Source organism: Cygnus olor, chromosome 16, assembly GCF_009769625.2.
Source record: "Cygnus olor isolate bCygOlo1 chromosome 16, bCygOlo1.pri.v2, whole genome shotgun sequence".
NCBI lineage: Eukaryota > Metazoa > Chordata > Aves > Anseriformes > Anatidae > Cygnus > Cygnus olor.
Window position 1 is genome coordinate 10,748,707 of NC_049184.1, and position 12,266 is coordinate 10,760,972.

General features: G+C 36.9%; 1 long non-coding RNA gene across 1 annotated transcript in view; it reads right to left on the reverse strand.

The window, feature by feature from the left end:
* LOC121079077 overlaps positions 1 to 12,266 on the reverse strand; it is a 42,668-nt gene that overhangs the window by 26,406 nt on the left and 3,996 nt on the right. The window contains exon 2 of the long non-coding RNA XR_005824855.1: positions 11,403 to 11,469. This is a non-coding gene — a long non-coding RNA (uncharacterized LOC121079077). The remainder of the gene's footprint in view (positions 1 to 11,402; positions 11,470 to 12,266) is intronic.

The following is a 12,266-nucleotide window of genomic DNA, read 5'->3' on the forward strand; positions in this document are numbered from 1 at the left end:
GATATTTTCAATGTCCTGTGTTTGCAGAAAATTGGCATCCTCTTCGTTCCGGGACTCTAATGTTTCTGAAGACAAGTTTCTCAGTACTCTTCCCTGATTCACTAAAAAATGAAGAGCCTCATTCTGCATAAATTAGAATAAGACTATTGAAATACATGTGTTTGAATCTGCACTGTCTCAAATCTTTTTTAAAACCATGCAAAAGCATTAATAAACCCTCCTACTTATAATTTTACATGATAGATAAAGTAAGGCTAATCACACACAACCTCAACCAGAAGTTACGAATCTATTTGAAGCTGATTGTCTAAGCTCTCATTGTCAAAAGAAACAGGTACCACCAAAGGGTGGCAAATCCTATGATGTTTGATTGTCCAGAGCAAGTGGAATGAACTGAAAGCTCACTTCATCTACATATCTAATTTTTAGATGTGCAAAATTGGGCACGTAAATTATATAACAGAGCAGGAAATGGAGAATCAGTCCCAAGAAGTACATTGACTGAAAAATGTGTCCCAATTGGGACATCAAGACTAGATGACGCCGGGAAGATGGAAGGAAGCAGATGAAACAGCTTCAGAACAATAAGGCACTTTCTCCCTCAAGTGATCAGAGTTCACATTTTACCAGTCAGTACAGGTGGGGTTTCTGCATCTACTCCAAACAGATTTTTGGAAGTAGAAATACATGTAACTGTACATTTTTTGATATTATTCTTTTAGTCATAATCACCTAAATACATGGACAAGGCAAAGAGGTAATATCTCTCATCAGAAATAGTAAATCCTATTGTGTTTATCTGCATATCTGATTTTGATTACACCAATAAGCGATCCTCATGACTGTGCATTCATTTCTGACATACAGCTGTATGACTAGATCTTTTCCTCCAGCAAAAAAGCTCTAGAGTATCTTCAATAATTTTGCTCCCTTTTCATTGTCATTTTAATTTTTCCTTTTGTTTTTCAACAGAAAATATACTTGATATCATGGATATCTTGATATCCATGAGTTCAAGATTCAAGATTCTGTACCAAACTCAGAAACCACCATCAAAATTCTGCAATTGTTATTACAGAATAATTAATATGTAATATGTATTAATTCTGTAAAATCCTCTAACATATAATACGTTACCTATTCAGGACTGCAGCCCCAGTACCCATTTATCCAATGGCACAAATGGCACATGAACAAAAAACAAAGTTGGAGACAGAAAGGCAATAACACATGTAGAGCTGGCGTTTGTTACCAGTGATAAAGCAATGTTCTATTTTACGAAAATTAGATGAAGTTGGATGCCAACGAAGTCCAGTGTGCTAACTTCACTCAACATGCAGTAGCTGGTTCCTGACCTTTTGAATTTTAAATGGGGAAAATACAGCAGAGCTGGTGAAGCATACTGCTGGCAAGAATATGGAGGAAAGCCTTATTAAAATAAATTAACATTAATTTGAAAGGGTCCATCTGAAACACTTCACATTTTAATTGTGAAGATCTACCAGTTCCAAACACTAATTCTGTTCTGAGTTACTTATTGGTGACTAGATTAAATTAGTCTTCAAATTTCATGGAAACAGATAACAAAAGTCAGAATTATAATGACCACGTGATTGTGATACTCCATTCTCTTTGCTATAGGACAAAGTTCCTGAGATAGGGAAGTGTTTTTGTGTGATGGTGAGTTAGAATGTCACCACCAGCTGACAGGCTTAATGCAAAATCACAGTACAAAAGGCAAGTTCAATGACTTTAACAAACGAAAGTGACAGAGAACAATTTTTTGTTCTGCCTTGAACTAGGCAAAAGTGTACAGCTTAAGTCTTGCACTGATACCTTGGTGCACTGTGGATAAGGGGGCAGGATCCCACAAACTATAGAAAAGAAACACGCAGTAATCTTTCTATGGTATATGAAGCCAAAGCACCTGAACAGTGTCAAAATACTAGAGTCCAACCTGAAGGCTGAAAAAAATCACTGAAAGGCATGTCCTCGTTTCATCTTAAAATCCAGGTTTCAACAGTCTTCCCAGAAAGTCCTCCCTAAGAATATTGATACAGTTATTTTAGAAAACCAAGGACAAAACCATGGAAACTGACACAACTTGCCACCAAATTTGACCGTGAAGACTGGTAGATGCTCTACTGGTGTACATTAGGACCTCCCTCCACTGAGATGAATAAACTATACTCCTTTGAATAGTATGTCTGCTGGTGTAAAATCAACCTTTACTGTGTCGAGTCAGTACAGTGCAAAAGAGCAGGCAAATTCCAGCTGATTTCTGTTGGTTGTCTTGAGACCAGTAGCCAAAACAGCCTTTGAATATGGTCTATAGGGATGGTGGCATGTGCTCAGCAGCAGTCTGATCATTAGCGTGTAAATGCAGTATCCCTGCGCTTACAGGGAAGACAACAGGAATAAGATGGTATCCCATACAAGTTACAGACAAAGCTTTTTGGCAGCACATATGAATAAATATCGGGCAATTACACCTATGGGAGAGCACGTACTAACTACAGAACATGTGCTCCTGGCATATATACAGAGGGCCCACCTAGCCCAAGCGAATGAAGCACTTCACAGAAACACATGCATCCCTCTGTGCCAAGCTGGATGCACCATATATAAACACATATTTTGCAAAGGATGGAAAGTCAGGAACATTCTGGAAATTCAAACGTCAGCATTCACAATTCTGCATAGACACACACATCTCTCACTAACTTCAACCAGAAGACCAGTATGTGAAAAGACATCCATCTTAGAGGCAGCCAGACAGATCTCTCTGTAAGTGAAGCCAGTGGCAGCTGTTGACAATGAAAGTATCAGAACTATTACAGCACAACTAAATGACAAACAACTTACAACTAAGTCATGAATCTTTAAAGCAATTATTACATTTGACCCAAGATTGTAAGTACATACTTTTGTCTGCTTGTGCTGAACTACAGAAAACAGTGATTTATTATGCATAGAATTATAATAGGAATCTGGTACAATGCTCTTCTGACTCAGAAAGAAGATGAATCTCTCATACCATAGAAATTGAAATGGCACATTTCATGGATACACAAAGAATTAAAACTTTTGACAGATGTTTATAATTTAGTTCCAAAAATTGTCTGAATGAAGTGATTTTGACATGTATATGTGACTAAAATTGTCCATTGTAACAATTACATGATTTAGAATTTAAAAAAATAATAATAAAAAAATCCAGCCCATCATGCTTCATGTGATATATTTAAAAGCCCCTATTCACTCAAAAATCTATCAAAAATCCTAAATAAAGAGCTACCAAAATGCACTTTACTTTCGTGACACATTGTTGGACCTGATGAAAATCCAGCCATGACATTCAAAAAGATTTAACTACAAGCAGGCAGGCTAAACTGCAGTTATAACAGCCTTCAGGATCTCTCAGCCAGACGGGAAAGATATCTAGTCCCACTCATTGTGAAATAATATTTATTTCCTGAATCAACATAATCCCCCTCATTAAAATGGATCAACTACATTATGCCTAACCAGCTCTATAATACAGTACTCCTACTGCTCTCTGAAAGTCTTTGGAGTACCCATGAGACCTCTGCACAGGACTCATAAAACGCACCATTAGAAAAGTAAAAAGAAAAATATAGACAGTCATGTATTTGGTGCCCAATCTCCAAAAGCAGGTATAGCCACAACACCCATCCCCATCCTCTTAGTGCACAGCCCACGGATAACGAAGGCAATGTAGAGTTTCCTTCACTTCACATTAAACATGTTAAATACAATTTAAGTATCAGAAAATTCTGAGTTCATGAGTTCAGTTCTTGCCCACGATCAAATACCCTCTCTTTTGAATGAGGACTACAATGTCTCTGCTGTTATGTGCTTCTTATAGTGCGAACCCCAAGAAAGACAAACTGTAATGTCTTCTGTCATCAGATTTTTTTTTTTTACGATTTTTTGTTTCCTAACTATAATAGAACTTCATTCAGTTTGTACAGAAGTCAGTCATTTCATTGACTTTGGGCTTTAAATTGGAACATTGCTGAATAATTCCATTTTCATCAAAAGAAAACCCTCTACATAGATGTAGAATAAATGATAAAAACTGCAATGCACTGTTTAACGAACAGAAGATTATTGCTTATTCTCAGTATAGGCAAAAAAAATTGTATGTCACATTCATAAATCAACAGCCAAAATTCCTGCTGTGAAAAATTTACAGTGAAGCTAAATCAGATATTTGGTTTTGACAGTTCTTCACTTTCTAAACCTCAGCTTTTCTAAACCTTGACTATGACTTTGGACAGGAAAATTAAATGTACTTTTCCTTATTAACTTCCATATTGACACCTAGTTGCCTGAGAATTCAGAAATCTTATTACTGCTCACCAGAATTGCTGGATGAGTGGTTAAAATAGGGCCAAATTTTTCACCAGCTTTAATGACCTAGAAATCAGAACCTGTCATTTCTCAAGTTCATCTAAAGCTTTTAGGGAAAGTTGCTGTCATTTCAGCAAGTGTTGTCTCCCCAAGGACTGTAATGTCAAAGCTTAAGGCTTCAACCTTAGAAAGCAGCAAGCTAACTACTTCTAGCTGGGACTAGAAAAGAAAGTGAAGGCAGCCTTGGTGTTTGACCTGGTGTGGTTTGCATACATATAGCATATGGTAGGATAACACAACTTCATATCATTGAATCTCTCAGTTAATACAAATACAATTGAAAGCAAAAGCCTTTTGATCCATTTGTCTAAAAAACAATGATTGATGTTTTGAGGTACTTTGTCACTGTCTGTGCTCAGAGCATTAAACACCTAGAACCTCTGGAACAGGTGAAAACATCCAGCTTGATAGGTTTTCTTTTCCAGTGATAGAAAAATGATGTCTAAAAATGAGCAGAAACCCAGTGAAGGATTACATTAACATGCAATTCATAACATTAGCTTATTAAGCTTTGCTTTATCCTGGATTCTTTTATTCCAAAATTTCCATGTACAGGCTTCAATCAACACAAAAAGCCATATCTGTGCTAATTTCATCAACAATGAGAGCTATTCCTCTTTCCATTTTCTTCTTTCCCAGAAGTTGTAAGATAAAGTTGAAATGAACTAAAAAAATACATGCTGTTAAAGCAAGTACAGGACAGTTCACAGCACACTACAGATTAATTTTGTTTACATTTTATCACAACATATTTGTTTGAAAACAGATTGAGAAGCCCTTCCATATCCGGTAGAATCATAGGATATCTCGAGTTGGAAGGCACACACAAGAATCGAGTCCAACTCACGGTCCCACGCAAGAGTACCTAAAAATTAAAACAAGTCTAAGAGCGTTGTCTAAATGCTTCTTGAACCCCAGCGGGCTTGGTGCTGTGACCACTTCCTTGGAGAGCCTGTTCCAGGGCCTGATCACCCTCTGGGTGAAGAACCTTTTACTAATATCCAATCTGAATTTCCCCTGTTGCAGCTCCATGCCGTTCCCCTTGGTCCTGTCACTGGTCACCAGAGAGCACAGACCAGTGCCGTCTCCTCCTCTTCCCCTCGTGAGGAAGCTGCAGGCCGCCACGAGGCCTCCCCTCAGCCTCCTCTGCTCTGGCTGAACAAACGGAGGATCTCAGCCACTCCTCGTAAGTCTTGTGTTCCAGGTCTTTCACCAACTTTGGTGCCCTCCTTTGGGCACATCCTCACACGAGCTTGCTGTAATGTTAGTGTACCCAACTGGACAGCTTACAGAAGTGCTATCTGAATAAGATGCCTGATGCAGCCCTTGGACAATCCTCCCCTTAGAAGATGTCTGCAGAAGCATTATAAAGGGCCTGTAATTTTAGTCAACTCCCACACACTACTGAGGCCTTTAACCCATGGCCTTCAGGCTCTTTACACTGGTAGCCCTACCACTGATTTCAGCAGAAAGTCTGGGTGAGTGCTAAGGGTTACAACCTAAAATAAAGAAATTCAAATTAGGGCCCTCGTTCAAACAGTTAAAACAATTAAGCATTTGCACGTCTGCTTGAAAGAACAGTACAAGTGATTAAATGAGATTCCTAAACCTGAAGTTATACATGAGCAAAACCTTTGCAAAAATTAACAGAAATAAGCAAAAAAATACCAAACAAAGTACAATACTAAATCACAGTCATTTAAATCATAAAGGACAAAACACTAGTGGTTATCAGTCTCCTTATTTAAATGTTGTTTATTTATTTAGAGCAAGTAATTAACAGAACCCTGAGATCACAGATAAAGCTGCCTGGGTAGAATTTCTGTTTCCACACCATAGACACAAAATTCATCAAAGTGAGAGGCTTAAAAGCCTAATGCAGTGAAGACTGAAAATATTAAACTTTTCAAATCCTCATTTCTCTGGCCTTTTCTTCACCCCAGTCTCCTATCACTTTTTTTCTTAAAAGACATTATGTGTTAGGAGAGCAAAGCAGCCTGGGGAGGTGATATTTTACCATCGTCTGTGCTATTAATGCAGTTAAAAAATCCTCAGACTGGAAAAATCAGACAGATGCATCTTCCAGGTTCACATGTGCCAACTCCATCTGTTAAATCATTAAAACACAGGCTTGGCAGATTCTGGAGAAAAACACATTTGCTTTCACTATGAAGAGGAAGAGTAAACTTTCTTTCTGTTCTTATGATTCCCTTTCCCCCATAATTACTTTAATGTGAAAGCCCGCATGAGGGGGTATTATTTAAAATGTTATTGAAAAGCTGTTTCATTGAATTGGAGTACATGTGCGTTAAATTGTATGTCATAACCTGGGTTAGTCAAAGATTCGTTAGACCAAAGCTTATAGCTACATTAAGATGCTTCATCATTTACCTTTTTACTGCATATATCCTGTTACACTACCTAGTTAAACATTCATTATCCTTACAGGGAAGAACCCATCCAGGCTATGTTTCAGCTGCAGTTTACATAAAGAATGGCAAATCTGATCAAAGAAAGTTGCCAAACCTTGAATAAAGTTATGGGTAAAAATAAGCCCTTTTCCAAATCTGTAAAGAAAAAAGTTACTTATTTTAGGATAAACAAAAAGCAGTAAAATCCTAACCTAAATTCAATATCAACATCCTATATTTTCCCAATATCAATACCAAATTGATTTCTGCATTAGTTTTTCTACTACAGTGACTGTACAATCATTCTTCACTATGGCAACATTACTTATGGAGCATATGTCTAAATATTGAGTCTTTTGAATGCAACTAAGTATGCCTAGGATCATTGGATTTCCTAAGTATGACAGTGTAAATATTTTAAATCCCATGACCTCCCACAGCTACTATAAAAAAAAACACAACAGATTGCTGCAGGATGCATTTCTTTCTCTTTGTATTCTATTGAGGAACTGAATTGCATTCTCCAGGCAGGGGCTTATTCTAACAGCCTTCCAGACATTAATATTGATTATCTTTTCAAAAAATATCTTTCACAGAACATTCCATAGATTACATTGTCCATCGGCAGAAAGGTACAGAGGTAGCAATAACTGTTAAACCAGCCACTGCTTTCTACAATGCAGAAACACAGCAGCATTGTTTGAGACATACATGACCATTTCCACATACTTAGGAAATTTCTTTTCATTTTCTTGAGTAATAATAAATAAAATCATCATGGTTTTCATGGAAACATTTGGTACAAGATTAAACTTGGTCTGGATAGTAAAGCTTAAAAGCCCATAGTAAAGAAAGGATAATTGTTATCTCTTTGAGCATGCATCTCTCTTTAATAGTAAGCTTCCATCCTTTTATTAGAAGCAGTAGGATCCTTTCAGACTTAGTAGCAGAGAGATGCAGACATAGCTACAGTGCTTAGAAGGGAAAACATGGAAGACCTCCGCAAGCTGACCATGCAGAGCTGCTGGAGTTATGGCTGCTGGTGGGAGAACGAATTTTTACCACGAGAGGGCAAACCTCCTCTGTGGGCTGCTGGGAAGGCACAGGGCAAAACACCTTTTGATATCTAGGACCAAAACGGTGCAAAAAATTTAGTGTCTTCTTAGCACTAGGCATTAGCCTTCTCTCTGGCAAGACCTCTCACCACAGGGAGGAGTGACCATTTTCCAAGGGAATTTTAACACAGTTTGGCTTATATTCCCAAAAGAACTTCTTGGTACAGAAAACGGACTTCTTGCTGTAGAAATTAGTCTGTATTAATCTACCAAATTCTATAGGAACTTTAGTTCATATAATAAGTTAACAAGTAGTGCAACTTTTAAAGCAAGATTTAAATTAAACAAACATATGTTTAATATGTTAAGTTTGATATTTTCAACCCATGCTCTTCTGGATCATTTTACCCAGATCAAGAGTAATAATTCACAATTTTGATAGACTCCCTCTGAAAACAGTATCTTCAAATTCGATTAGAAATATTTCCTATTTCCAGAAGTTCTTCATTCATTCATTCCCATCTGACTAAGATGTACCAATACTTTACAAATATTTCCAACCACACACTTAAAAATTTATAAAAACAAAAGATCAAGTAGTGTGACCAATCAAGGCAAATTTATCAACTGCTATAATTTAGTGAACCCAAAGCAAGTGATATGTACTTTTAATGTCATTAATGCATGCTGAAAACAATCTGCTACAAGGGTAGGCAAAGTACTTTATTCCTTGTTCTTTAAAAACATAAAATATTTTATATTTGTGTATCTAGAACAAGTTTCAATTAATATTTAAATGCAGGTCAAAATTTTATATTTACAAGCTCAATCAATAAAAAATGCATTAGTAATTTTAAAAATTTAGTGGTAGGATTATCTGAATTACCTTTACATTTGAATTGGATTTGGGTTAATTTTAAGCTTTAAATAAAATATATTCTATTTAAACCCAGCAGTTGTACTCGGAGATTTTATCTGAGACTTTTGTTTGCTTACAGTTTTGCAGATATTTTATATCATCATATTAACAGTTGTTTTCCCTTTAGCATTCTTAACAGCAAAGCGGAGAAATGAACAGCTATTTCACATCAAGCTATCTGCTTTTGCAAAACAAATACATTTGCATAAAGGGTATTCCATTGCATTGTAGTTTCAGCAAGACATCCTCCCAAACGATTTTCTGCATCAAGGCTCATAAAACAGACCTTAGCTTTAAAACAGAGGTCTTACATCATGTGTTATGAACTGCACCTTTTATAACTGTCAATTGTCCCTCACAAAATGTCTGCAGGAACTGCAAGTTCCAAAAAGGGGCTGGAATGCTGTGTTGACTACAACTGGTAATTCTCCTGCTTTTTGTAACAGACAATCAACAACTTTAAGAATTATTCTTGTATTTACGCAGTCCTGGAAGAATTCTTAGAACACTCACCTGCCATACTCTAGTAAGACCAGTCTAATATATATATATATATATATATATATTAAAAAAAAAAAAGATATTTCAAGATATACAAAACCAGAGTACACAAGTGTACCAAAAATCAAAACAATGGCACACTGAAGAACACAAAGCAGAAAGTGTACTTCAAACGTTTCCAAGAAAAAGGTTGTTCTAAGTATATATTTTCTTCCTAGCAAGTATTAGCAAGTATTTTAATGCATGTGCTCAGATGAAGAGCAGAAAAAATGCATCTAATAGAGGCAATAACTTTATCACATTATAGCTGCAAATAGAGAAATCTGAACTAAAACCAAATACCCTCATAAATTAGAGCACAATGAGATGCTCATAACCATTATCACCTACAATCACCCTCAAGGGAAGCAAAATTGCATGGGACTAACAACATTTTCACTTATTCTAAAATTTAGAAAAGGCTCAAAAAAGTTTTACATGCATATTACCTCAGAAACAACGTGCTACTTATTCTTCCTAGCAATGATATTTTACATAGCATTCTGGGATCAAAATGTAATTTCAACAATAATATATTTTCTGATGTTCTCCAAGGAAAAATTACTAGTTTCTTCTCTCTAAAAGGATTTAGATGGAATAACATCTGTGTTGAGATTATTGTGAATATGTTAAACTGACAGCAAGTCTCTAAGGGGCACTGCTCATTAATGTTCTGTGCATAAAATTAAAACTTGAAATATATTTTTCAATCCATTTTGAATCATTTAAGCAATTCTCATGCAAAGAAACTATTGTGCTGCAATAATATATTTGCAGAGTAGAATATGAAAGCTATTAAAATGTCCTAGACCCCCTGCCTTTCATGCAAAAAGAAAAAAGGCAGCTCTTCTGATTTGAAACATGCACTGTATTGAGGAAAAAAAATACTTTCAAAGACCATGAAGAGTTTGATTTCAGTTTATAGAATGCAACAAAATTCCAAATTATGCCTTTTTTACTTCATCTTTAATTCATACTATGCCTAGGTACTCCAGCACATAATGGGGGAGAAGTCTGGTACATGTTGCACATGGGCATTTGCAGGAACTATTTACAGTGAGGAGACTAGATGTGGTGGTCTTGTTCCCCATCTTTGGGACCATTTCAGGCAGCATCCTGCAAGCCCCTTGCAACTGGAGCTGTGGAGCAGTGCTCAGGGGCAATGCCTATGAATAAGGAATTTTAATGTAAATATGTCCTCCAATTTGAAAATGACAAAGCCCTCCATGTCACTAGCGGAAATAGTTTTATTTGGGGAGCATGTACACTTACTCCACCAACTATAGCACAAAGGTAAGTGTTCCCATCCAGGATAACGGAAGGAGGTATCATGCAAATCTTTATTTTGAACCAGAAAGCAATGAATCTTCTCAAAAACAGAAACTGAGGAATTATTGACAAGTATCTAAATTCAATAAAGATTGTTCGTCCCCTTCAAGCACAGAGATCTGCATAAAGCTGTAGCTGTGACATTTTATAAACAGAAAAGAAAGCATTTTACTGGGAAAATAGGACACCAGACACTGTTCAAAAGTCGTTGGATAATTACAGCCACAACATGATCTTGACCATTCTAAATTTAGCTACAAAATACAGTAGTTTTAACCCAGCCATGGATTCCTCTCAAATAGTAAACCAGGAACTACAATTAACATATTCTTGATGGTACACACTATAGCAGTTTTTGCTAGCAGGGTTTGCTTGGTTTTGTTTGGGATTTGTTTGTCAGTGTGTTTATTTTCTTTGTTTGTTTTGGTTTTGGAGTGAAGCCAGAAACCACAGTGTCAATAGGACTTAGTTTACTTAAAAGAAGTCACAGTAATCTTAACAAGCAGTTTACCACTCAAGCTTCCTACACCTGAAATATTTAGAAATATTAGCAAAAGACCTAAGTTATTTCTACAGTCTCCTCTATTAGGCTTCCACACTTAGTATTGCAAATGGTATCATGGAGCAACAAGTACAGAACTGCCCAAAAGTGCTAATTGACATTTTTGGTGAGGATTTTCAATGGAAGAGCATAAGCATAGATATACATACACTTCTAACATCTTCGTTTTCAGAGGTTTCACTTCAGAGTTGAGAAGCATCGATGGTTAGTGTGTACCTGGAAGAAGAAAATGTTTTTCAGGTTCTTAAATGCAAAAATGGTAGTGCTTATAGTGTGAAGTGCAGGCCTTCAGAAATAAAACCAGAGAACATGGACTGGTATGCACCACTGTGGGTTTCCTTAGGACGTTAGCATTCTCCTTTCCCTCGCTGCTTTAGCTCCCATCTGTGTAGAGTATTTGTACTTTCCAGCCAAGCAGCCTAGTCAGAGCACTGACAGTCGCCCCCACAGAGCTGCCAGATGTACAGCAACAGTCACATCACATCAGGAGTGTGTGGGTCTTGTTGGTCACACACAAGATAGTGGCACAGCCCTGAGACAATTCCCAAATCACTAACATGTGCTTTCCATTGCACTGTTGGAACGTCTCAGATAGAACACAACAGCAACATCTATGCCAGCAGGACACAATACAATAGAAGTTGCAGAGCCCCCTGTGCTGCAGCTGTTTCCAAGCAGAATTACATCTATAATGCCCATCTCCTCATAAGAAACATACTTCTATTATACTCGATCTTTACAGTTGCAAGTTAGTTTGAAAAGTTTTCAGAAAACAAGTACAAAGGTTCATTTAGTGATGAGTTCTTATCAACTTGTAAGCTTTCAGATCATAAAGGGGGAAAAAAGTCCTACTTTATCATTTATATTTTTGCTTTCCCAGGCACTATGACAGTTGCTGCTGCGCATGATGAAGCACACCGTTACAACAGCACGAGAGGATAGCGTTAGAAGAATCTCCCAGGCAGGTTTATGTTGCTACAGGCCTGAGCCTACCAGAAGTTCAGGCAGTCCCT